At 43.0% G+C, this 27,721-nt stretch overlaps 1 long non-coding RNA gene across 1 annotated transcript in view; it reads right to left on the reverse strand.

Moving 5' to 3' along the window:
- Positions 1-16,391: 16,391 nt before the first annotated feature.
- Positions 16,392-27,721, reverse strand: part of LOC129459662 (uncharacterized) — a 30,610-nt gene continuing 19,280 nt past the window's right edge. Inside the window, exons 2-4 of the long non-coding RNA XR_008650021.2 lie at positions 20,474-20,726; positions 16,913-16,982; positions 16,392-16,774 (exon numbers count right to left, since the gene is read on the reverse strand). This is a non-coding gene — a long non-coding RNA (uncharacterized lncRNA). The remainder of the gene's footprint in view (positions 16,775-16,912; positions 16,983-20,473; positions 20,727-27,721) is intronic.

Raw genomic sequence — 27,721 nt, forward strand, 5'->3', positions numbered from 1 at the left:
TTAGCCTCTGTGTGCTCACGTCAGCCTGGGACACGGGGGGCTCCATGCTTGGGGGTAGGAGGAACGCTATAGATGGCCAACTAGTGTTGCACCAACCAGGATCTAAGCAGGAGTTGCCTCCTCGATTCGGAGTCTGGAGGAAAAGCCAATCATGTTTCTGGATCATACTCTCCAGTTGCAGCTGGAGTTATTGAGACTTATGGAATTTATTTTATTTCCTTGACAAACATTCCCATATTGCATACCAAATACTGTTTTTAACATTTGATAGGTATTAATTCATTCAATTCTCATAACAACCCTATGGGATAGGTACTATTAGTGTCATTTTATGTACGGGGAAATGAGGCCCTGCAAATTTCCGTAACTTACCCATGGCCATACAGCTCATAGGTGGCAGACCCTGGATTTGAACCCAGGCAGTCTGTGTTCTTAACATCATGTGATACTGTCTGTGTAAGTTAAGGGCAAAACATTTGAGTGCAAGGCCTAAGACCCAAAAGTTTACTGCCTCTCCTCCTCTGCTGCCTCCAAAAGCCTCAGACTAAGCAAGACCATCTTCACTGTTGGTCTGGAACATTTTGAAGCTCGTCAGAACACTAAGAAACTGTTATAGTGAATCAGCACAGAGGCTACATAATGTAGCACCATTTAGCTTTGGAGCAGGCTGCTTTCCCATGGACCTTTCTGAGTCCATGTCTCCTTGTTAGTACAAGAGAGATATCTATAGTATCCCACAGAGGTGTTTATGGAATTTCACCGAAATAACACATGTGAAGCACACAGGGCAAGGTCAAGGATCTAGCAAATTCTCTAGTAAAACATTTGGGTGCAAGACCTAAGACCCAAAGTCTCTGTGCTGAACTAAATGTTCTTAGCTGTTGTGGTTGCCTGCATCTTACAAACACAAGTTCTTAATCTGGTAGTACATGCACCTTACTATGCAGTAGAATAATGAGAAAAGTTTAATAAATGCAGATTCCTCAGTTCCACTATGCAAAATTCTGATTCATTAGCTTTCAGAGGAGCCCAGGAATCCATAAGCAATCCTAATACAACAGTTCTCAGATTCTGAGGCATTCATGGCCTCAAAGAACATCACAAACATTGCATTCAATTCTCTGAAAGTATAAGAAACATCCATTGTTGGGAGCTGGTGACAGAGTGAATGTGGTGGCCCTGCCAATGGTCCATTCTGCTCTCTCTGTAAGGACAGACACTTCCCAGACATCCTCTGCCTTGTAAGGAGCTGGGTTATCTGTAATAAGAACTGATATTCATTGAGTGCCTGCCAGGGGAAAGCCACCCTTCCAATGCTTTCTATATGTTTTGTACCCAGTTCTCTGACTAAAATTATTATCTTATTTTATAGATGAGAGAAATGAGGCTTTAAGGGTTGCCAAAGTCACCTAATAAAGTTAGAATTTCTGCTCTGTCACCAACCACCTATTCAAAGCCTAATGCTTTCCATTACTATTCCACTAGGAATTAAAATTGGTGCATGAGGCACGTATGTTTATTGCAGCGCTATTCACAATAGCAAAGACTTGGAACTAACCCAAATGTCCATCAGTGATAGACTGGATTAAGAAAATGTGGCACATATACACCATGGAATACTATGCAGCCATAAAAAAGGATGAGTTCATGTCCTTTGTAGGGACATGGATGAAGCTGGAAACCATCATTGTCAGCAAACTATCGCAAGGACAAAAAACCAAACACCGCATGTTCTCACTCATAGGTGAGAATTGAAAAATGAGAACACTTGGACACAGGAAGGGGAACGTCACACACCAGGGCCTGTTGTGGGGGGGAGGAGGGGGGAGGGACAGCATTAGGAGATATACCTAATGTAAATGATGAGTTAATGGGTGCAGCACACCAATATGGCACATGTATACATATGTAAAAAACCCGCATGTTGTGCACATGTACCCTATAACTTAAAATATAATAAAAATAAATAAATAAAAATAAAGTCATTAAGAGTGACAAAAAAATAAATAAATAAATATATAAATGAAAATTGGTGCATGAAGATCCAAAATTTGTAGCCATGCCACATATCTATGAGACATGACCTTCAAATGACCTGATATGGACTGTTGACATAAATATCAGTTATGGTCTCAAAGACCCCATAATAACTTAGGCTTTTGTATAAATGAAGAAACATGACTTATAATAAAGGGTGTATATACAGAGGCTACTAATGTGTTTAGTTTTTAACAAATATATATAAGAGTAGATAGCAAATGAATGTTGTCTTTCAAGAATGCCACCTTGAAAATCTGTGCACTTTTTTCCAGTGATGTGGCCTTTGTGCATAATATTCTTGGACCTCTTCTTTTAATATAGCTTCCAGACCTGCTTTTTAACCTCACGAAGAAACCAAAAGGTTATTTTAGAGTTGATTTATCTGTTAGATTAAACATTGTATTATCCAGTTTGAGAATGCTCTTTGAACACATTTTGAATGCTTCCCAATATTATCCCCTCTCAAAAGATGCATATTTATCTCCCTGAGGAAAATCCAAAAAAAAAAAAAATGGCTTGTAGGCAATCATGGTACTTCCCAAATTCAATGCAAAAATTTTTGTGAACAAAGACCCTATGCTGGCTGGAAAACTCTGGACTACACATTACAGAAAACCCAACCCATGTGACTTAAGCAGTAAAAGAAATACTGTCTTATGTGGCAAGAGAATGGAGTAGGGAAATTGAGGCATTTGGATGCACAAAAGTGTTATCAAGGACATTTTTGGATATTAAGTTCCTGGGGAGTTTCTATTAAAATCAGCCAAATTACTATATCGTCACAATACAAAGAAGTCTCAGTAATCATAGAAATGAAAGACACTAATTCAGTCAGGATTATAAAGTTATAAAGAATAGAAACTAACTCTGGCCAATTTAAGTAGGAAAATAAAAATCTACTGGAAGAACATGGCGGAGCTCCAAAAAATGAAAGCTGAAAATCCAGGATGAAAAACGGACAAGCACCGGAGTAGTCCAACATCTCTGCAGAGGAATCTGATTGGCTGAGCTTCTACTCGAAGCCTGCTCATAGGCCAGGGGAGGGCTGTGCACTCTGATTAATAGCCCCACCAAAATGGTCCTCAAGGGTGACCAAATGATTCCTCATAAGGAAGATGTCATATCACGGCAGAGAGGGACTTGGAGGCCAGGAGGCCCCACACAACAAATACTTAGTACAAGTGCCAAGAAGCCTCATCAAGGCAGATCTTGCAGACACTGACTTAGCAGGTCTAATCTTGGGTCTTGCAAAGATGACAATGTCAGCGCTGACTGTCAATCTTCAGGAAACCTTGTGTGATGGCTGCTGTCAGCACCCAAGCCACTCCCCCACCCCCTCGCAAAGCCAGTGCATCTACACCACCACTCATAGCTGGCCACTTCTTTGGAGAGCTGTTCTTGTTCAGTAGGATTCACCTTACCCAGAAATTCCTGAGCAGCTATCCTCTGTCCCTGGGTGTGTTTATCTGCATTATGTGGAAAAACAGAAGCAAAAAGACCTTTTAAACATTTGCTCCCAATGAAGAAGAAAATAGTCTATCATTTTATTTAAGAATAAATGAAGTAAAAAAAAATATTTACAACCCCATAGAGATGTTTTTGCATCTAAATTACATGAAAGAGGCCAAAAGCTAACATTTTGACCTATTTGTCCAGCACTAAGTGGAGTAATCAGGTAACCACCACTTCAGGAGCCTGCCCAGAAGGTGGTCGCACAGAACTAATCACATAACCACAGCAGCCTGTGTACGTCTCACCCCAACTTTGACCATTTGAATAAGATCAGAAGAAAGTAATCATAGAATTCACTTTAATGTCAAGCAACAAAGAGAACTATATAAACTTGGAAAATGGACCTTCAAGATATAGTCATTTTTATTTTTTAAAAAAGCTTAAGACACAAATAATTGGCTCATTTTTATGAGATTGAACTTCAAGGACAGACATTTTTTGGAAGTAAAAGTGGTCTAGCAGCATTAACTGGTGCCTGACCCATAGCATCCCGAAAGTGCCAAGCATGTTGGCACACACTGGGAGAGCCTCGTTTCTAGTTCCCCAAGAAACCAACAGGGTCTCCACTTCCACTCTCTCTCTCTTCAGGGTGAAAAAAATGCAACCATTTTGGCATCAAAAAAAATTCTGAATTATCCACTTGGCTCATTGAAGATATTAATTTTCCGGAAGAAAAATAATTCCCAACACTTACTACAAGGATAAAGGAGACTATTGTTTCAGCTGGAATGGATTCCTTAAAAGTTTGATGTTTCTGACTTGGCTAATGGAGTGAGAGGGCAGGGGTTCTGTCTGCGGGTAACGTAAATCAGTGCCGCCACCATCATTCAGTGGGTGCCAGAGCTGGTCACTGCCATCCCTGAAGGCTGCTTGCCAATGCTAGGAATAAATGATTTCCCCTCTTTATTTGCTATGCCGACGAATGATAATGCAGCACATTCCATGACCATTTGTCACAGAAGCACAGTCCCCTGCATGGGGAATGTGTGGGAGTAGCAAGGATCTAGTGTTTTCAATTAATCAGGGCCAGGATTACTCACGCAGGAAATGAAAGAGAAAATTTAATACTTGGAAATCGGGTGAAAGCAGCAACCAAGTCTAATTAAAATACACTTTCTGCTTCTAATTTACCTGGCAGGCTCCATTTTATGAGTCACCTTTATTCTTGTTGCATTTCTCTTGCCCCTGGGAACTGCCTTAGGCAAAAGCACCCAGGAGTTTATACATGTGCAAGTGGAAGGCAAGACTGGTCAAAGCAGATGGGTTGTGTGGCCATGTTCCTCCTCCTGGGTTTTGGTGTGGCCTTGAATTATTCCTCCTTGACCTAGACTGTACCCAATGGTCATGTATGTCGAGCACAGCTCCTTATTCCCAATTGCAGCACCTAGAATTCTGCTATTGGCTTCAAGGTGCAAGCCCGACAAAGCCCTTTGGCTGGCGCACAGCTCTGTGTGTAATTAATGGGTGATTTGTAGCAGGCTTGTGCCTCAAATACATTGTTTCTCTCATTTTCCTTTCTGGTGGGAGTTGAAGCAGCCCCGGGGGACTGCAGTACCGTCAGGCCACAGAAAAGAGGCTCCTACCAAGAGGCAAACTAATATACACTGTGTAGTCCTGAGCAAACTGAGCATAGACAGGATTTGTTGTGGCTAATTAGTTTTATCACTTCACAAAAACCTAGATTCCTAGTTTCCAGAGAAATAATTACAATTGCAAATGAAGAGGCACCACTACAGACGAAGGTCTTCAGCACAAAAATAACCACAGACTCCTACAGCATCTCCCCTGCAGTTTGAGCCCCGCCGGGGATCAGCTCTCGGGGTTTGGAAGCCCTGTTGTCTCCCTAGGTGTGGATGACACACACACACATCCACTAGCATCTGTTTCTCTGTTCGTTCACCAAAGACGTGTTCAGGGGTCAGATCTTTATACAAACCTGCACCCGATAACATGACATATCCTGGCAGATTCGCAAAAGTCTCACAACGCCATGAGTATCCATGAATCAGTGCAAATGGAAGACCTCAGCTTTGAGAAGGCCACAGGAATTCCAGTCAGTCACAAACCAAGGTTGGGGGCAGGGTCATTTCCAGTGGGACCAATGAAGGTCCTGTACTTAAGGGGTGAAGAAAGACAAACAAGAACGAATGAAGAGGCTCCCTTTGAGTTGCTGAGTAAAATCAGAAATTAAAAAATACTCTGACTGTAGGTATATGGAGTACATAAAGTTGAATAACTAGTTTAAAATGAGCTTTACTTTTCAACTGATGGTCTTAACATCTTTTAGACTCAACCATGACTGTGGAGTGAGGGAAGAAAGGAGTGAATAGTACAGAATCTGTGTCGATACATGGATATAGATCCAGATCTATGCATAGATGTCTATATATCTAAATGTATGTAGACATATCCATTTCCATCCCTATATATCTGTGTGAAACCACTTCTCAATTAAAACTACTCTTGCTGGCCGGGCGCGGTGGCTCACGCTTGTAATCCCAGCACTTTCGGAGGCCGAGGCGGGCGGATCACGAGGTCAGGAGATCGAGACCACAGTGAAACCCCGTCTCTACTAAAAAAGACAAAAAATTAGCCGGGCATGGTGGCGGGCGCCTGTAGTCCCAGCTACTCGGAGAGGCTGAGGCAGGAGAATGGCGTGAACCCGGGAGGCGGAGCTTGCAGTCAGCCGAGATTGCGCCACTGCACTCCAGCCTGGGCGACAGAGCGAGACTCCGTCTCAAAAAAAAAAAAAAAAAAAACTACTCTTGCTGCTGCCAGACACATCTCCCTTAATGACACCTGCATTCCTGCATCGGAGAATGTATAGGCACTGTCAAGTGCTCAAATGTGAGCTCATTACCACATTGGGTTCTAGTTTAAAATGAGTCATTGTCACATATTTCTCTCCAAGTCTTAAGAGTAGCTCCTTTTTTGTTCGTTCTGACTTAGCCCCAACCCAGTTTCACTCCTGGTTTTAAGTGATAATATTAAACCCTTGGCCCATGCCTTTGCTCCTGCGAAGACTCACACGCTAAAGAGTGCAGTTCTCACAACCCAGCAGAAAGGAGAGTCTAGGCCTGCCCTGACAGAATCCAGGAAGAACTGGCTGAGTAGAGAAGATCAGCCAGGGGCCCACAAGTCTCCATGCCTGATAGAAAGAGCTGCATAGACCAGGCTCTGTCCTCCGTACAGAAAATGCTTCATTATTCATCTGGATGTAGAAAGGTGGGAAATGGAGATGTTGGCATTCAGCATCCTCACATATGGGAAAATGTCACAACCTTGCATGTGACCTTCACCTTGTCACCTGTCCTCCCCAGGCAAAAAGCAACTATCTTATTGCCCTTTTTGTGATTAGAAGCACCTCTTCCAGCACAAGATTGCATAGGCTGCCTGTGCCCATCACCAAAAGTCTCAGACCTAACTATTTCCCAAAGCAAAACACTCACGGCCCTTCCCTGTCCCCGCTGCTGAGCTCCTAGCCCTAGTCCCCCATGGCTGCTGTGTCCTAACGCCTTTGGAACCATTGTCTCCTTGGCCTGTTTGCTCCACCAGGAGAGAGGGTCAGGGTGGTGACCTCCCCAGGATGTGCCTGCAGGGTACAGAATCTCAGGGCTGAGCTCTGATCCCCAACCTCTACCAAATCCTGCCTACTCCTAGAGCAGTGGAGAGACAGAGTGGATGAGCTGTACCAGAATTTGCCCTTGGCCTGTATCTCAGAAAACTCCCACGAAATAACATATTTTAGAGGGAAGAAGAAAGACCATAGACTTAGAGATAGGAGATTAAATCTGACCATGGTAAAAAATGTTTGAAAAATTTGTTATCTCTGTTTGTTCACAACACTCACTCCAATTACACCCATCACCCCAGAGCAGCAGACTTTTGCCTTCTTAACTTGTCAGAGCCAGTGCCCAGTTCTCCGGGGGCATTTTAGATGCTGATTTCAAGCTCGCCAGGTGGTGTGAGTGGGCAGCCAGGTCTCTCATCCACATGAGTGATCTCAGCGTCTGCTCTGCCTGTGCCCTGCAGCTCAGCAGGGGCCCTTCCAACCCTGGGAATGTGTTGCCAACAAGACCCCTTCCGTCCCTGACAAGCAGAGGTGGCAGAGCACTCCTTGGCAGTGAGCTTTGTACCCAAACCATTTCTTTTTTCACAGTCTTTAGATAAGGCAGTTTGAGTTCATTTCAATAGCTAGTACTTCCTGGGTTCTGCAAACTGCCTGTGTGCTGTGAGGAGAGGAGAGAGCTTTTGTGAAATTAAGATGAATTTCCTCCATGGTTTCACCTTTGTTTACATGTTAATAATACACTCCCCACACCTGACCGCACGGGCTGCATTGCAGCCTTCAATACTGCTGGCAGCTGTGCCACTGTCCACTCCATCCACAGCCACATCTCACGTCTTGCCTTTGCAGGATGCCCCCAACTTCCTCCGAGCACTGCCCCTACATGCTATCCCTTAGAGAGCAGCCTCCCGAGGGCTGGCGTTTCCCAGAAGCCTATCTCTCTGGCTTTGCAATTTCCCTCTTCCTGGAAGCAGGTTTCATCTCTCAGACTGAGATGCATGGCAGCCCTCGCCAGCCTGGAGCCCTTCCCAGGGTCACTTCACTCACCCAGACCCCATCTAGAGAGCCCCATGGTAACTGGTTATCTCCACACATTCACGTCCGGGGGTGGGGCCTGCATCTTGGAACACGCTAAGCATATCAACTAATGACAAGGGATAGTGGAACCATGGAGGATGTAGGTGGAACCATGACTTACGAGGTATTATAGCTATTACATACACACAAACATGCATGACCATGCACATGCAACCCCCCCACACATGCAGAAACACACACACCACAGAAACATATGCACAGAGAAAGACACACACACACCACAGAAACACACGCAGATCCCACTGACTTCTTGGGAAATGTTGCTTCTTTTCTTTTCTTTTCTTTTTTTTTTTTTTTTTGAGGGAGTCTCGCTCTGTCGCCCAGGCTGGAGTGCAGTGGTGCAATCTTGGTTCACTGTAACCTCTGCCTCCTGGGGTCAAGTGATTCTCCTCCCTCAGCCTCCTGAGTAGTTGGCATTACAGGCATCAGCCACCAGGCCTGCCTAATTTTTTTTATATTTTAGTAGAGATGGAGTTTCACCATGTTGGCCAGGCTGGTCTCGTACTCCTGACCTCAAGTGATCTGCCCACCTCAGCCTCCCAAAGTGCTGGGATTACAGGCATGAGTCACCATGACCGGCTGGGAAATGTTGCTTTTGTGATAAGAATTTGGCATTGCTCTGCTCTGCGTGGTCTCTCTATAAGAGATGTAAGTCTACACTCAGGAATCAACCTGGTGCTCATTTTTAGCCAGGTAGGTTAAAAAAATAGTACACCTTCCCCATGCATATTTTTAATGACATCGTTGATCTACAATGATTGCACATATTTCTGGGGAACATGTGAGGTTTTAATAATGTTTCCTGTGTGTGTATTGTTTCACACATGTGCCTTCTAGGGCATCCCTTTTCTAACCATTCACAATCTGGCAGCTCTTCTATTATTTGGTTAATGTAAAGAAAAATAATAGTAACACTACATTGACATTTTGAAAATAGAAAAATGGGTGGTTGGCTTTCTGCTCTAGAACTCTGCTTCGAGGGGCTGTGTAAGCAAACAGGAGGGTCTGCCCAGATCATAGGAATTTAATCAACATGAGCCCTCAGCCTGGCGCACAGCCTCCCTCCCTGCAGCCTGTTTCTCTTAAGCTCTGTATGGAATGTGGTCATCTCCTTGGTTAAAACCAGCTCCTGACCGAGCTTGGTAACTTATAGTGAGCTTTCCTCATGACCATGCTGAAGTGTCCATCCCAGGAGGAGCCACAGCTTCATCACCATAACACGCAACCCATGTGCTGGCATGGACTCACTGCATCTGCACCACTGGGACCCCTCCTCTCCATGCAATGGCGCACTCTCTCCCCTCTCCATCACCCCATAAAACCCTCCCTTCCTTTTCCCACACTGCTTTGGAGAATACACCCGTGTCCTCCTTACATGTGCCAAGTAATAAAACTCCTGTTAATCAACACCTGCCTTCTCTGCCTTCTCGTGGAGAGTCGTTTGTCACTCACCAGGTAGACAGATTCTGGTTAGTTTTGGGTAACAGCTGGCCCACATCCAGATCCCCCAGAGAAGAGGAGCTGAGAACATTTCTGTACAAGGCTCACTGGGTCCTCTCCTCACCTCCAGGACTAGGCAATGACCATCTGGGTGCTAGAAGGAAGTGCTTCTACAAGCTTGCTCCAGCCAGATAAAAGAGAACAAGCCCTTCATTTGCTCAGTTCCTTTGCAAGCAGAGTGTTGCTCTGCAATGTGCTCCTGAGAGGAAAAAACTGCCCTGTTGGCTCAGGTCAGTCAAGCCAGGCTCAGTCACAGAATAAGCAGGCGCAGTGGGGGCGGAAGGTAGGGAGGGCATGGAGAATGTGGTACCACTGGGGCAGAGAGCAAAGCAACGGGGAATCAGTCTCCCACATGTGTCTTCTATCAGTTTATTTATTCACTCAGCAGGCATTTATTGAGGACCAACCATGTGCAGGACTGATCTGAGTCCTGGGGTAGAGGTGTAAGGAAGACAGACGAGGTGCCTGGTCTTAAGTGGTTTGTATTCAAGTGGGAGCCAGGGAACAAGAGACATACAATAAAGAGGCAAGTAACTAAGGCATTTTCAGATAACCACTAGTCCTGGGAAGATAATTAAAAGGCAGTGGGAGGGAGGGTAATAATGTTTTAGAACCCAACTGGGGACTACTAGCCTGGTGCAGTAAAACCAGATACCCACAAGGAGGTTTTCCAGCAATAGAAAGAAAACCTTTTATTGCAGTTGCCAAGCAAAGAGGACCAGGCAGCTATTGCTCAGATCCTGACCTTCCCAATGGCTTGCAGGCAAGGATTTTTAAAGGCAGGGGTAAATTACAGGAAAACAGAAGCCACAGGCAAAATCATCAATCAATACCTGGAGGTTACACATTGGTTTAGACCTAAAAGGGTGTGATATCTTGAAGTGGGGACTTACAGGTTATAAGTAGATTCAAAAACTTTGCAATTTGCAATTGGTGATGAAAGAGAAGCTTTATTTTAAAATCTGGGGTAAGTAGAAAAAATGTCCTTTTTTTGAGATAGTGTCTCACTCTGTCATCCAGGCTGGAGTGCAGTGGCATGACCATAGCTCACTGCAGCCTCCTGCCTCAGCCTCCTGAGCAGCTGGGACTACAGGTGTGCACCCCAGTGCCTAACCAATTTTTTAATGTTCTTTTTTAAATAGTGAGATGGAATGTCAAATGTTGCCCAGCTGACCTCAAACTCCTGGCCTCAAACAATCCTCCCACCTTGGCCTCCCAAAGTGCTGGAATTACAGGCATAGCTACCTTACCAGGCAGGAAAAGAATGTCAACTGGCTAGGGTGAGTGACTTTCTCCAAGACCCACAGGAAGAAATTTATAACAAAAGATGATGGTTAAAGTTCAGTCTTCACTTCCCACTTACCTGAGGTCTGCATGTTGGCTGATCCCTTCAGTGGGGGTCCCCAGTGGGGGTCTGAGTTTCTGAAAGACAACTCAGAAGTACAGGTTAAGATGTTCTCCTTGGGTTCTTTAGGAAAAGCAAACATCCCTAGGACTCTAATTTCCTCAGGTGTCCTTTAGGCTACTATTGCCTTCTTTTTTAATAAGTTACTTATTGACTTCTGGAGCTAGCTAGGTGCCTGGAACTTCCCTTGAAGGCACTCATGATTCTCCTTGATTTCCATGTTTGGGGTCTGCAGGCCCCTAATAAAGGGGGCTCCTGCTCCATCTCAATATGTAAAGAGAAACTAGATCAGGTCCTCAGGGAAGACCTTGGCATTGAGACCTGAATGAAGAGGAGAGACCCAGGTAGGTGAAGTAAGAACTTTCCGGGAAGAAACAAGAGCAAGGATAAAATCCTTGAGTCGAATGAATACACATTTCTCGAAATAAGACACACAGAAAGCCAACAGACATATGAAAAAATGCTCAACATCACTAATCAGGGAAATGCAAATTAGAACCACTATGAGGTACCACTTTATCCTAGTCAGAATGGCTATTTTTTAAAAGTCAAAAAGCAATAGATGTTAGCGTGGATGTAGTGAAAATGGAACACTTACACGCAGCTGGTGGGATTGTAAATTAGCACAACCTCTGTGGAAAAAGGTGTGGATATTTGTCAAAGAACTAAAAGTAGATCTACCATTCTATCCAGAAATTCCACTACTGGGTATCTACCTCCCAAAAACAGTCACTAAATAAAAAAAAAAAAAAACCCTGCATGCATATGTTTATTACAGAACAATTCACAATTGCAAAGACATAGAATCAACCCAAGTGCCCATCAACTGATGGGCCAACACACACACACACACACACACACACATCATGAAATACTACCCAGTCATAAAAAGGAACAAAATAATGTCTTTTGCAACAACTTCGATGGAGCTGGAGGCCATTATGCTAAGTGAAGTAAGTCAGGAATGGAAAACCAAATGTTGAACGTTCTCACTTACAAGTGGGAGCTAAGCTATGGGTATGCAAAGACACACAGAATAATATAATGAACTGTGGAGATTCAAAAGCAGGAGGGTGGGAGGAAGGTGAGAGAAAATAAGCTGCTTATTGAGTATAATGTACACTACTCAGGTGACGGGTTCACTAAAATCTCTGACTTCACCAGTATACAATTCTTCTATGTAATCAGAAACAACTTGTACCCTCAAAGCTACTGAAATTTCACAAAATAGAAATAAAAATATATTTAAAAGATCTTTAAGTCAAGAATATATATGAGGATAAATACTTTTGCCCAAACCCATTGAACCCAAATGCCACCTTATTCAGGAGATCTGCTGGGGCCATTGCACGTCCCTTCCTCAGAGCCCTTGAGCCATGAGGTGCTGGGTCTGGCTGCCTCCTTCACCTCCCTTAGGAGGTGACTACATTTTATTCAGCTCTGCCTCTTCCAGGCCACCAGGTTTAATTGATACCAGCTGTTTAACAGAGACTTACCGAGTGAATGGGCCAATGATAATATCAGACTGGAGTGACGTGTCTGTACCGAATTGAGAATTATGACAATTTTAACATTGCAGCACTTGGAGTTTAATTTGAGGTTGTATTTTTTCTTAGTAATTGACTGTGAGGTACAAATCAATCGTATTTGGAGAGTTCTCTGCACCTTTAGGGGATAATACAGACAGCCGTATCTCGTAGCTTATGGCAGTGTTACCTCAGTCTCATTGACATAAACTGATGGGCTGTCTGGTGCTATGCAGATGTGGCTTCAACACGGCTAGGCAGGTTCATCCCAGATGCAAAAGGAAAGCAGCAGACAAGCATCAGGAAGGCAGCAGAGTACAGAACCTCTGAAAGTTCACTCCTCCATAAAAGCCATTAAAAAAACTGGCAAAAGTGGCCAGAAACAACTTTTTCAGAACTCTGAAAATTCACCAACTGCCTGCAACACCCCAGGGAGTGTTTATGTAAGAAAAGCAGCTGAATCCCAGTAAGAACCGAGGGCTTTGCAGCATTTTAACTTGCCCTAGTCTCATCCTCTTGCTCCAGCTCAGCAGCAACCTTGGAAATCACCTGCACTCCCTCTACTGGGAGGAATAGAATAGATCTCATTCTCAAAGACAGTCATTATTTGACCTGCCTAGTGCTTCCCTGAAAGACCTTGTCGTTATTAGTGGCCCAGTGCTAAAAGCCTTGGGGGAGGGAAGAGCATTTGTCTGCAGCATTTACTAGTGTTTCAATGGTACAGCTGCCCAAGGTAATGGATAGCATTTGGGGGAAACAATAGACTAATGAAAAGCTTAAAGGAAAAGCTGAGGAATGAGATGTCCATAAGGACCCTGAAAAGCTTTGTCACATTCCTGGGAATCTAGAAGACCCTGAGAATCTGTCCAGTAGGGCTTTGCCCATGTCCAGGAAGCAGAGAAGGCCCTAAGTGCTCACCACTGACTAAAGCTGAGGCCCTGCACGAGTGGGAAGGAAGGTTGAGGCAGAGTTGCCAATTGCCTGGCAGAGTGCTGACCATGTGCCCCAACACACGCAGAGAACCCATCTGCAAAGACTGAGAGATATTTCATTCCAGGCATTTAAAGAAACCTCTGTCCAATTATTAGCTGACCACTAAGCTAAATAAGTAGAGACTTTGTTAACAAAAAGGGGTCCTGATCCAGACCCCAAGAGAGGGTTCTTAGATCTCACACAACAAATAATTTGGAGTGAGTTCATAAAGTGAAAGCAAGTTTATTAGAGAAAGTGAAGGAATAAAAAATGGCTACTCTAAAGGCAGAGAGCCGCTTGAGCTGCTGACTAATGATACTTATTGTTACTTCTTGATTATATGCTAACGAAGGGGTGGATTATTTATGAGCTTTCCAGGAAATGGGTGGGAAACTCCCTGAACTGAGAATTCTTTCCCTTTTTAGACCATATAGGGTAACTTCTGAACGTCGCAATGGCATTTGTAAACTGTCATGGCAAGGGTAGGAGTGTCTTCTAGCATGCTAAAATATTATAATGAGCATATAATAAGCAGTGAGGATGACCAGAGGTCAATTCCATCACCGTCTTTTGGCAGGTTTTAGCCAGCTTGTTTGTTTGTTTTTGTTTTGTTTTGTTTTGTTTTGAGACAGAGTCTTCCTCTGCCACCCAGGCTGGAGTGCAGTGGCATGATCTCGGCTCACTGCAACCTCCACCTCCTGGGTTCAAGCAATTCTCTGCATCAGCCTCCCAAGTAGCTTGGATTCCAGGCACCTGCCACCATGCCCAGCTGCTTTTTTTTTTTTTTTTTTTTTTGCATTTTTAGTAGAGACGGGGTTTCACCATCTTGGCCAGGCTGATCTTGAACTCCTGACCTCGTGATCCACCCAGCTCAGCCTCCCAAAGTGCTGGGATTACAGGTGTAAGCCACCGTGCCCCACCTTTATCAGCAAGGTTTTTATGACCTGTATCTTGTGCCAACCGCCTATCCCATCCTGTGACTTAGAAATCCTAACCTCTAAGAATGTAGCCCAATAGGTCTCAGCCTTATTTTACCCAGCCCCTATTCAAAATGGAGTTGCTCTGGTTCAAATGCCTCTGACAGCTTCAGTGGCCACTAAGAACCTATTTTGATAAGGCAGGGTAAAGAAGTTAAGGTGCTTTTCAAGGAACAGCAGGCTGTGCCAACACTGCTGGTTTTAAAGCAGTAGGAACGCAAAGGTTACACCCAAACAGGAGCAAATGTTGACAGTGTCTGTAGGGTGCAGTGTGGGCCACAGAGGAAGGTTGGTCTCCAGGAGAATGGGGCTCGAGTTTGAAAATGGGACTCCCCTTGGCTTACAGGTTTGCACTAGCAGCCGTGTGTATCCACTCCATCACTCATCCTCTCTGCAGGATCCAAGTCTTTCCAATGCAAAATGGCACAGTGTTATGCAGAGTATTAGGTGACTTGATAAGCTTCTCATCAGGGGATGGAATTTCCTCCATGCCTCACAGCAACCAGTTCCCAAGGTTTACTGAGGGAGAAGTGAGTGTCTTATTAATTGTGTGGCTGTTATGCTGGCTTGCCCAGATGAACATTTTTTTTTTAGCGTCTCTCACTCCCTAGAAACCAACATGAGCATCCCACTCTGCCTTAGGGATGTAAACTAAAACTAAAATTCTAAACCCCCCAACCATCTGAATGGACCCCTCCTCTTGGCCAAGAGCATTCATTCCAAAGTTTACCTGAAAAATGAGTTCAGGCCATGACGAGGAGGCAAGGGCCAGACACTCTTCACCATATGCTCCCCCTGTTGGAATTCGGGCACAACTGACCAGCATTAACATTAAAACAGAGATCTTAAGACTTTTTGTAGCAATAAGACACCAAATTCCAGCCTGAATGTAGTGTAGCATCACATGAAAGATATCAAGCCCTGAAAGAAATCAAAGTATTTTACCCTAAAATAGATTTCTTTGACACATTTTAAAATGGTCCTGCAAAGCTGTCTCCTGTGGGAAAAAAATCTACATTCTGTAGAGAATCCCCTTCTCCTTCCAGATCTTTTCTCTGATCCAGGAGAGAATTAACTAAGAGTCTGGCACTTTTTAAAAGTCAGATAAGAAACATTTACAATCTATTCTTTCTGAAGTCTGCTACCTGGAGGCTTCATCTGCACAATAAGAATCTTGGTCTCCACAGCCCCTTATCTGAACTTGGACACTCCCTTCTGTTGATTCTAGATCTTAACTCTTTCACCCAATTGCCAATAGAAACATCTCTGAATTCAGCTATAACCTGGAAGCCTCCCCAACCCCACTGCCTTCAAGTTGTCCCACCTTTCTGGGATGAACTAATGTACATCTTACAGCTATTGATTGATGTCTTATGTCTCCCTAAAATGTATTAAACCAAGCTGTAGCCTGACCACCTTGGGCACATGTCGTCAGGATGTCCCGAGGCTGTGTCACAGGCATGTCCTTAACCTTGGCAAAATAAACCTCCAAATTGATTGAGACTTGCCTCAGATATCTTTTGGTTTACAGGGTGAGGTGAGTCACTGGGCAGTTTTATTGAGACAGAGAATTCGGTGGTTCTTGGGGTTCCAAAATCCATAAAGACTTTTTTTAGACCTATGTCTACAGAAATAGCCACCCTTTTCTAGGTTTTGGGTGAAAGCAGTCCTTCCTGGTGGAAAAGAATTTCAGCAGTAGCAAATTGTTGCTTAACATGGCCAAAAAAAAAAAAAAAGTCTGTCTCAGGAAGACACAATGTCATTATTTCCAACACCATCCTCAACAGGGACCTAGCAAAATTATAAGGGCAACAGTGCCTTCAAGTGGCCAAGAAAGAAAATAACCAATACTTGAAAACGTTTTTTCCAAGAGTGAAATTCTGGTGGAGGCGCTTGGAGGAGAATCATCTGCATTCCCCTCTTTGTCCTGGGAGGCACAGACAAGCTCCACATTTTCAACTCAGGACTTTCTCAGGTCATTTTTTAACCTTTTCCCAGGAGGCAGTGCGCAGCCTTAGTTCAGGGCTGCCTGGCTTGTCCTCTATGTGCAGCTCCCCTTCCTCAGCCCCTCTGATAGGCGGTGTCCTCTTCACCCGGGTACTGGCTGAGACATCACCTCCTCTGAAAACTCTACTCACTGCATCTAAAGTAGCCACTGCACTCCACAGGTCACTCTCTACAAGACACAAGTTTCATTTTTCTTCATAGCCCTCTTTGCATTGAAAATACTTTATTCATCTATTTATTTGCATATTTCTTGCCTTTCCCACACCCTCAGGCCCTAGGATGAAATTTGATGAGAGTAGAGTCTTACCTGCCTTCCTCACTGCCATGTCCCACCATTGGGAATGGTGGCCGGAGTACAGCCTCCAGTGCAACACGTGCTGCTTGGATGAATGGATAAACGGGAGGAAGGAAAGAGGAGAGAAGCAAAGGCCAGTGTTTTACCAGGAGGCCCAAGTGATACTGTCTCCATTAGCAACTTCGGGACCAACACCTTACCTCCCTTTTTTATTTTTAAGATTCAGTGACCTCAAATGCAAAGACAGTTCATATTATCAACTCTTATTTACAGTGCCCTGAGAATCAGTTAATTTGGCTCTAAGTATCCCTCAAATGTGCAGAATTACTCCAGGTATTGCACGCAGACTGTGCCTTCCTTTAAAATCCCTCTATCCTCATAAAGCTGCTATGGACCCAGGAAATCTCTGAGTCTTCCCTATGTAACTGAGGAGCACTTGTGTTACAATACAGAGGATCTCCAGCAACTGAAAAAGAGTGAACCTTTGCCTAGGGAACATGACAATTTCCTGGAATCAAAGGCCTCTCTGCAGTAGCTGATCATGTTTTACATCTGTGGGTTGATCTTGAAGATGTGGGCTTATCAATATATCTTGTCAACAAAGGACATTCATTTAAATAAAATCAAAACCTGCAGGCAAAGTTGCCAGAACTGGCAATTTATATGGGCATTTTCACTCCAGGAGAACTAAAATTAAGCTACTGTTGAGTTTGGATTGCATTTTCATCCACATATAAATAGCTTTGGTAGGTCACAGTCGAGGCGACATTGCTAAGGAACTCTGCAGTGTCTTCTCAAATTGTCAGGCCACTATCTTAAAAGACAGGCAGCTAGTCTATAGCAATTGTGTGGAAACCTTCCAGCTTTTACTTAGATCCCCAGCTGCTGCTTCAGATAATTAGATGGGAAAACTTGCCCTCTGAGACAGGTAAGGATGATGGAGTTTTCCGGCAGCGAATTGCGTGGCAAATCTGGGCAAGAGCTCCCTTCCAAAGTATCTGGTAACTGAGAGGAAACTCATTTAGACTTCCTGTCATGCAGGGTTTTCAAGAAAGACTTGGGAAAAGCTATGCAAATCTGCAAAGATGATATTTATAGCTCCAGGCTGGAAAAGTACCCTTTTATCTAGTGACGGCCATGCTGGCTTCTCTGTAAGCACTCAAGAATTGCTTTTCAATTTTCATCCAAAATTATAACATCTGCCTACGCCCCCCCCCCACCAACCCAAGTAAATATTAACTGTGAATACATCCCACCTTCATATCACAGTTCAGCTTTTCTTAGCACTCATTCTTTTACTCATTAAACATTTGCTAAGCCCTTATTAATGCTTCCCTCCCACTGTGCCTGGGCGGGAGGCAGGCTGAGATGATGCCCTGCCCTCCAGGTCTGAAGGACGTGTGGCATAAGGAAGAGTATAACTGAAAAAGAAGATTCAAAGCACAGCAAGTAAGAGCTTCACCAACTACTTGCTTTGTGCACTTGGCCAGTGACTTAAACTCCCTGAGCTTCAGTTTCCTCACTTGTACAGTAGAGGTGATGGCAGAACCTGCCACTTAGAGATGCTACAATCTGTAAATTCTTCCGGATCTAGCCACACCATCGTAAGCAGTTAGGGAAACCAAATATTTCACCCCAAAATATATTTTTGAAATAATTTGAGATGGCTGTTCAGAGAGCTGGCAAACAGAAGTCTCCCTGCAAAGCTGTCCTCTGTGGGGGGAGATTTGCATCTGTAGGGAAGCTGCACTGATGCCGCGAGGTTTTCTCTGAGGCCTCCTCTTGTCCTTGTCTGGATCTAGGAGAGATTCACTGAGATCCTGACACCTTTAAAGGTCTAAAAAAGACATCTACCACCTACCCTCTCTGAGGGCAGCCACCTGTGAGGTTTTATCTACTTAACAAGCCTACCTTTGCTAGCCAGGCCTCATCTTCTCCCCGTTATAAATTTAAAGAAACAAAACCTGTAATATACTTGAACAGAAATTCCCAGTTTTCATGGAAAGTTTTCTGTATAACATTTCTTATAACTACATAATTCTATTTATTTTAAAGCCTTAAAAGTTTATTTTTTAATATAAGAAATTATTTTAATATAAAGGACATTCAATTGCTAAAAAATGTTACTTTAAAACAACTTTCAAGCCTGTGACTAAACCAATCATTTGAAGTGCTCTTCGTGGCACATCCTAGCCAAAAGCCAGGATCACGATGTTGATTATGACAAGACTTTGACCCAAGTTGTCACAGGAGTAGCTGAGGATGAAGCAGTAGATGAGGTCACTGGGCTTTGGCTCTGCCATGACAATCTGGGTGGCCTTAACCTCTCTGAGCTGACTGTGCATTGCCAAATGGTTGCATTAGCACCACCTCTTACAGCTACAGGAGAGAGAGAGAGCATGCACGGAAGATGCAAAGTGGTCAGTAGTTGCATGGCACACAGTGAGGGCACAGCCCATGGTGAATGCAATTGATTTTTAACCATCTCTCCATCCATCCCCTGTGGGGCCTTCCTTTGCACCTCCAGTAACCATTGCTTCCTCCTTTCTCAAGTACACAGCACTCTTTGCAAATCACATACCTAATCATGTCTAACATCTTCTTGATGGTCTCTATCCATTTCCTGTGTTTAAATTTCATCTCCAATAACACTAGAATCTCCCAGGGCAAGGCCCATTGCACCCCCCGCCTCCAACATCCTCCACAGCACCTCACTCAGTGCCAGGCGTGCAAAGCCTGCCTGGATAAATTCTCCCCTGACTCCTTCCCTGGTGGGCGGGGGGATGTGGGACAGGTGTCATGGGAAGACATTTCTGTCTTCTGAATAACAGTTACTGGGTCTACATGAATGCTCCTTGGCATAGTTTCCAATGTACACTGCAGGAAACTACAGAATGAATAGTAGCTTTAAAAAAATTCTTTCTTCATATGGTACATATACACCATAGAATATTATGCAGCCATTAAAAGAATGAAACCATGCCCTTTGCAGCAACATGGATGAAGCTGGAGGCCATTATCCTAAGCAAATTAACATAGGGACAGAAAACCAAATGTCACATGTTCTCACTTATAAGTGGGAGCTAAACATTGTGTACCCATGGACATAAAGATGAAAACAGTAAACACTAGGGACTCCAAAAGGCAAGAGGAAGGGAGGGCGTTGAGGGTTGAAAGATTATCTACTGGATACAAAGCTCAATATTTGGGTGATGGATACAACAGAAGCCCAATCTCCACCAATATGCAATATACCCATGTAACAAACATGCACATGCACATGTACCTCCTGAATCTAAAATTAAACATAAAATGCATTCTTACGGTTCAACAACAAAGAAGGTGCCCCTTTCTGCTTTCTCACCATGTCTCATGGATCCAGCTGTGTGGCTGCATCTGTGGAGGGAAGGTCCCTGAGGCTTCCTGAAGACCCTTGAGCCCTGGCTATAACAGAGACTGTGGCTGAAATATTAACAGTGCTACCAGTCAGGCTCCAATGCCAAGCTGCTGGGGGTGGCAATTGGCCTCTTCAGAGCTCAGGACTCAAAAAGAAAGGTAGAAGGATGCTCTCACCTGCTGAGGAGGACATCCACTGGTTTTGGTCATTCAGCCTGATTAGGGCACTTTGATTTTCTTTTTGGGATCCACATCTCCCCTTCTCACCCACGTGGTGGGGTCTCCTCTCCTTATATGTCCAGAAAGTCCAGAAATACATACATGACCCAATACAAGCCAGCTGGGCTCAATGCCAGGGCTTTAGTGTAGAGAAACATTCCTTATTCTGTGACCTGGAGCTTGCAGAGGTCACCACATGGACAGAGGCAGCCTGTGAATAAAGCCAGAATGCAGGAAGCACAGGAGAGAGAGAGAACAAAAGTAGCATCAGACTTCCTGGAGTTTTTAGTTAAGTTTGCAATCTGATTCTCTTTCATGCTTCATTTTTCTTTTCAATTTCAACTTTTGTTTCAGATACAGGGGCTACATGTGCAGGGAATATTGCATGATGCTGAGGTTTGGGTATAGATCCCATCATGCAGGTAGTGAACATATTACCCAATAGGTAGCCTTCCAACCCATATTGTCCTCGCTTCCTTCCCCCCGAGTAGTCCCCAGTGTCTATTGTTGCCATGTTTATGTCCAAATGTGTTCAATGTTTAGCTCCCACTTACAAGTGAAAACATGCAGTGTTTGGGTTTTCTGTTTCTGTGTTATTTTGCTTAGGATTACGGCCTCTAGCTCCATCCATGTTGCTGCAAAGGGCATGATTTTATTCTTTTTTATGGCTGTACAGTATTCCATGATATATATATACCACATTTTCTTTACCCAGTCTACCATTGATGGGCCCTTGGGTTGATTCCTTGTCCTTGCTATTGTGAATAGTGCAGCAATGAACATACCAAGGCATGTATCTTTTTGGTAGAATGATTTATTTTCCTTTGGGTATATACCCAGCAATGGGTTTGCTGGGTAAAATGGTAGGTCTGTTTTAAGTGTTTTGAGAAATTTCCAGAAAACTTTCCACAGTAGCTAAACTAATTTATATTCTCCCAAAAGTGCGTAAGTGTTCCCTTTTCTCCAAAGGCTCATCAGCATTTGTTGTTTTTTGACTTTTTATTTTTTTTAATTTTTTTGACAGAGTCTTGCTCTCTCACCAGGCTGGAGTACAGTGGCACAATCTTGGCTCACTGAAACCTCTGCCTCCTGGATTCAAGTGATTCTCCTGCCTCAGCCTCCCAAATAGCTGGGACTACGGGCATGCACCACCATGCCCAGCTAATGTTTGTATTTTTAGTAGAGATGGGGTTTCACCATGTTGGCCAGGATGGTCTCAATCTCTTGACCTCATGATCTGCCCACCTTGGCCTCTGAAAGTGCTGGGATTACACACGTGAGCCACCACACCTGGCAGTTTTTTGACTTTTAGTAATAGCCATACTGACTAGTGTGAGTTGGTAACAAACTGGTTTTGATTTGCGTTTCTCTGATTACTAGTGATGCCAAGCATTTTTTCATACATTTGTTGTCTGCCTTCATGTCTTCTTTTGAGGAGCATCTGTTCATGTCCTTTGCCCATTTCTTAAGGGGTTTATTTGTTCTTTGCTTATTGATTTCATTTCCATATAGATTCTGGATATGGATGCCTTGTTTGCAAATATCTCCTCCCACTCTGTAAGTTGTCTGTTTACATTATTGATAGTTTCTTTTGCGGTGCAGAAGCTTTTTAGTTTAGTTAGGTCCAAGTTGTCAATTCTTGTTTTTGTTGCAATTGCTTTTGGGGACTTAGCCAAAAAATTTTGCCAAGGCCTATGTCAAGAAGAGTAATTTCTAGGTTTTCTGTTAGGATTTTCATAATTGTAGGTCTTGAATTTAAATGTTTGATCTATTTTGAGTTAATTTTTTGTATGGTGAAAGGTAGGAGTTCAGCTTCAGTCTTCTGCATATGGCTAGCCAGTTATCTTAGCACCCTTTATTGAATAAGGAGTCCCTTCCCCCATTGCTTGTTTTTGTTGGCCTTGCCAAAAAATCAGATGGTTGTAGGTGTGCAGCTTAATTTCTGAGTTTTCTTTCTCGTTCCATTAGTTTATGTGTCTGTTTTTGTACCCGTGCCACGCTGTTTTGGTTACTGTAGCTTTATAGTAGAATTTAAAGTCAGGTAATGCAATGCCTCTGGGTTTATTCTTTTTGTTTAGGATTGTTTATGCTATTCGGGCTTCTTTTGCTTCCACATGAATTTTATAATAGTTTCTCTAATGCTGTGAAGAATGATGATATAGTTTGAATTTTAATCTCCAATGTTGCAGGTAGGGCTTGGTGGGAGGTTTTTGGGTCATGGGGGCAGATCTCTCATGGCTTGGTGCTATACTCAGATAGCAAGTGAGTTCTCATGAAATCTGGTTGCTATAAAGTGTGGCATCTCCTCCCCCACTCTCTCTCTTGCTCCTGCTTTCACCATTTGTCACCAACCTCCCACTTTACATTCTGCCACGACCAAAAGCTCCCCGAGGCCTCCCCAGAAGCCAAGCAGATGCCAGTGCCACAGTTTTATAGCCTGCAGATCCATGAGCCAATTAAACGTCCTTTCTTTACAAATTATCCAGTCTCAGGTATTTCTTTATAGTGATGCAAGAATAGCCTAATACAAATGACACTGGTAGTTTGATAGAAATAACATTGAATCTGTAAACTGGGCAGTGTGACCATTTTTATGATACTGATTCTTCCAGTCCATTAGCATAGCATGTTTTTCCATTTATTTGTGTCATCTCTGATTTCTTTCAGCAGTGTTTTGTGGTTCTCCTTGCAGATATCTTTCATCTCCTTGGTTAGCTGTATTCCAAGGTATTTCATTTTCTTTGTGGCTATTGTAAGTGGGATTGTGTTCTGGACTTGACTCAGTCTGGACGTTGCTGTTGTATTGAAATGCTACTGATTTTCAAAACTTGATTTTGTATTTTGAACTTTGCGAAATTGTTTATCAGCTCTAGGAGTCTTTAGGATTTTCTGGGTGTAGAATCATACTGTCAGTGAAGAGAGATAGTTTGAATTTTTCTTTTTCTTTTTTGGATGTCTTTTATTTCTTTTTCTTAACCGATTGCTCTGGCTAGGACTTCCAGTACTATGTTGATAGGAGTGGTGAGAGTGGACATCCTTTTCTTGTTCCAGTTCTCAAAGGGAATAGTTTCAGCTTTTGACCATTCAGTATGATGTTGGCTGTGGGTTTGTCATAGATGGCTCTTATTATTTCTAGATATGTTCCTTCGATACTTGTCTGTTGAAGGTTTTTACCATGAAGAGTTGTTGGATTAAATGTTTTTATAGACAGTTTTAAGTGTATTATAGACTATTGGAAAGGGCTTCCTGACACTTGCTTCTTAAACTGTCTGAGTAACAGACTTCCAAACAAATTGAATAGAGACTTCAGCTAATACTAACTCATTACAAAATTACCCTTTTTTTCTTTTTATAGTAATCTTCTATACATCATCTCATTTCACCCTTGAAGCAGCAAGTCAGGAACTTGAGCCCTTATTTTACAGATGGGGAACCTGGGGCCAAGAAAGTGCTATGAGTTGTGCAGGATCCCTTGGTGCAGGTCAAAAAACAATCTCCACTGCAGAGCTGACTGTACCAGGCCATGTTCACCTTTGTAACTTCTACAAAACATCAGGTTCAAGCTTTATAAGGTGAGGATAAATTTATTTCCTATCAGTAACACTACTTAAAGCACCACTTTTCTATTATGGCTACTGTGTCAGTAAAGCACAGGTGAAATATTTTTGCAAACCAGCTCCCTTCCCCAACATACTGTTCTCATGACTGTATATGCTCTGCAATGCTTGATTCACTGATTTCATGAACTCACTGGAAGAATAAGAGGATTAGTAAGAGATTAGTTTAGACATCTTGAATCTCTGTAGAAAAAAAAAAAACCCAGTCATTCTTTAAGCTCCTGAAGATTCAGCATTTGGGGAGGGAGAGAAAAGCCGAATATCTGACCAACACTATGTTTCACTAACATTCTTGGCTTTAAATATGCAGAACAAAAGGTTTTGCAAATGTTAGGCTAATTGTTAAATGTGTTTTGAACTTTCCAGTTCAAAAGCAGTCTTCAGATAATCATTTTTTCTAGGTTTTGGAAGCTCTATGTGCTTCAACAACTCTAGAAGTTTAATCAATAATGTGGATGTCAATGTTAATTACCCTCACACACACTAGACTAGTCAGGGTAGGCTAGGTTTTGCTGTAATAACAAACAACTGTAATATCTCAGGGCTCAACACAGCAAAGCTTTAGTTTTTGATTACACTCCAGGATGGCTTGGTTATGCCAGGATCTCTGCTAATACTGACCACTCTTAAACCCATGCTGACTGGAAGTCAGTTTTGACATGTGCATCTACAGTTGCTCCAGGAGGAGAAAGAATATAGTGAATCAAGCACCAGCTCTTAAAACATCCCCCTAGAAATGACACACATCATCTCCACAGGTGCATCATTGGCTAGCAAATCACACGGCCAAGTCCAACTCCAAAAGGGCAGGGAAGTTAACCTGCCATGTGCCTGGAAAGGGGAAAAGACAGTGCATACAGCTTAACACGTGTGATCCTCACAACTCTACAAGACAGGAGAGCCAGAGGTGATTATTTCTATTTTAAATGGGGACACCAACCACAGAAAGACCCCCATGTTATAGGTAGGGAACTTGGGTGTCCTGGCTCTGTGCCAAGTTTTCTTTTCACCATATCATCAGAGTCTGGAGTTCCCAGATACCAACTGCTTGAGCGCAAGCTAGCAAAAAGACACGAAAGTCAGTTTAAAATATATCCTGGAAAGTTTGAGTTGTGATAGCTGATGGAATACCAAAGTTGGATAAGATGATGGAAGTGCTGTCTGGAAACCGCTTGGACTAGGTGATTAAGTATTTCAAGGAGACACAATAAGAATGGAGATTTTGCAGAAAAAAAAAAAATGGAGATTTTGAAAGAGAAAAGTAGGTGACCAGGGGCCTCCAGTCCTCTTGCCAATTAACTCAGAGGTGTTTTGCATTCACGGTTTTCTATACTGGGTTTCAGCACAACATTCGTTTGAAGAAAATCTGCTTCAATTTAATTATATTTAAAAATAAAAACCACTGACTGCAGTCCAAGGACTTTATTTTGCAGATGGAGAGAGTGAGGCTTAAAGAAAGCTGAAAACTTCCGCACAAGGAGAGAGTGGCAGGGCTGGAGCCATTCGTCAAATAGACAGGGTCTGGACTGAGAGTTGGAAGCCCCAGGATCTGGTTTCAACACTCTGCTGTGCTGCCACAGGCAAGCCACTCCACGTCTCTGAACCTGTGTCCTTTTCTGTCCAGTGAGCACAGAATGTCTGTCTTGTCAAATGTGGCCAGAGAGCAGACATGGAAAGATAATTTTACACTGAGAAGACTTCAAATGAGAATACGAACAAATATTCATTTCTCACTATTAAATTAGTAACTTAAACATCTCATTTCTGATTTCTACCAGCACGTGGAGAATTGGTTCATGTGAAGCAGCATGTGTGCTGCTTACTCAGCCTCTTTGAAGAACAATTTAAAAATAAAAATTAAAAGCCAGCCGGGCACAGTGGCTCACGCCTGTAATCCCAGCACTTTGGGAGGCCGAGGCGGGCAGATCGTGAGTTCAGAAGATCAAGACCATCCTGGCTAACATGGTGAAACCCCATCTCTACTAAAAATACACACACAAAAAAAAATAGCGGGGCATGGTGGTGGGCGCCTTTAGTCCCAGCTACTCAGGAGGCTGAGGCAGGAGAATGGCATGAACCCGGGAGGCAGAGCTTGCAGTGAGCCCAGATTGCGCCACTGCACTCCAGCCTGGGTGACAGAGTGAGACTCCATCTCCAAAAAGAAAAATCAAAAGCCACTAGAAATGTTCATAGCTTTTGATCTAATAATTACAGTTCCAGGAATTCAGTCTTTGGGGGAAATCTTAAACACCAGAACCTATGTATACGAAAATGTCCGTCTTAATATTATTTAGAATAACAAATATTGAAAAATGAATGAAATGTGGAGTAAAATGTGATAAATCCATTGAAAGTTAGACTATGAAGAATATAGGAAAACATAGGCAAATGCTTAGGATACAATATTAAGTGAAGAAACCAAGGTTCAAATTGATTATAGCTATATAATAAAAAAGGGATACACATTTAAAAGACAACATAGACTGCATGTGGTGACTCATGCCTGTAATTTTAGCACTTTTGGAAGCCGAGGCAGGAGGATCCCTTGAGTTTTAGACCAGCCTGGGCAACATGGTGAGATCTTGTCTCTATAATAAATAAAAATGAAAAAGACTACATGGATATAATGGGTTATTGCTTTATTTTCTCCTTTTCTCTATTTTATAAACTTTCTGGTATGCAAATATATTGATTTTATTTAAAAAATAAGTACAATAAAACTATTTCCAATATCTGCCCCGCTGTGAGGGTTACCAGCAGAAACAAATTGTACAACTGGTGTGAAAGTATTTTGTCCTCATTAAAGGTAGTCTGTGGTTAAGTGATCACTACGATCAATGTTAAATTATGTTTGGTTCCAACCCACTAACTTTCAGTTGAACACTGCTATTCTATTCCTTATTTTTCTGGAATTGAGCTAAGAGAACAAGAGGGCAGATTCTCACCCAATTTCATATTTAATTAAGCTTTTAGGGCACAGTTCTCTCTTGTAGGTTGGATCAACTGAAATTTACTAGAGGCTTATCCTTCTGTAGAACGAAATACAGGAGATAATTCTTTATGGTTACAATGTCTTTGAGTAAACGGACTTGAGTGAGAAACATAGGCATTCGCAGCTCTGTGAAGAAGGTCCTCCAAGAACTTTCCCCATCAGGGCCAGTGTATTCATCCGCACTCAGCAGTTGCTTCCTGAAATTCGAAATGAGTCAAAATGCTCAGAATGGCCTCCATAGTGTGGGGCAAACAGAAGGAGGTTGGCAGCAAGCCTGTTAGAGCCCACTGGCTCCCAGAGTGCGGCTGCCCATCCTTCCCCGGAGCCGCCTCACTACAGACATGGGCTCTGCTTTTCCTCCCTGACCCACCAATCACTCTTCCTTTTGCTTTCAAGCATCTGAACAGCTTTATTTATGTTTCTCATCACAGTTTTATTTTCACTTCAATAATTTGTGTTCAAAAATTATCCAAATACTTGGTTTTTGCCATATGAATAGGCGAGCCCAGAAAAGAGGAAAGGCATAAACAAGTCTCCCCTTGACATTTACACCAAGGTACAGTTCACACTGTTTCAAATACTTTACACCAAACACAG

This window comes from Symphalangus syndactylus, chromosome 13 (assembly GCF_028878055.3).
Source record: "Symphalangus syndactylus isolate Jambi chromosome 13, NHGRI_mSymSyn1-v2.1_pri, whole genome shotgun sequence".
Taxonomy (NCBI): domain Eukaryota; kingdom Metazoa; phylum Chordata; class Mammalia; order Primates; family Hylobatidae; genus Symphalangus; species Symphalangus syndactylus.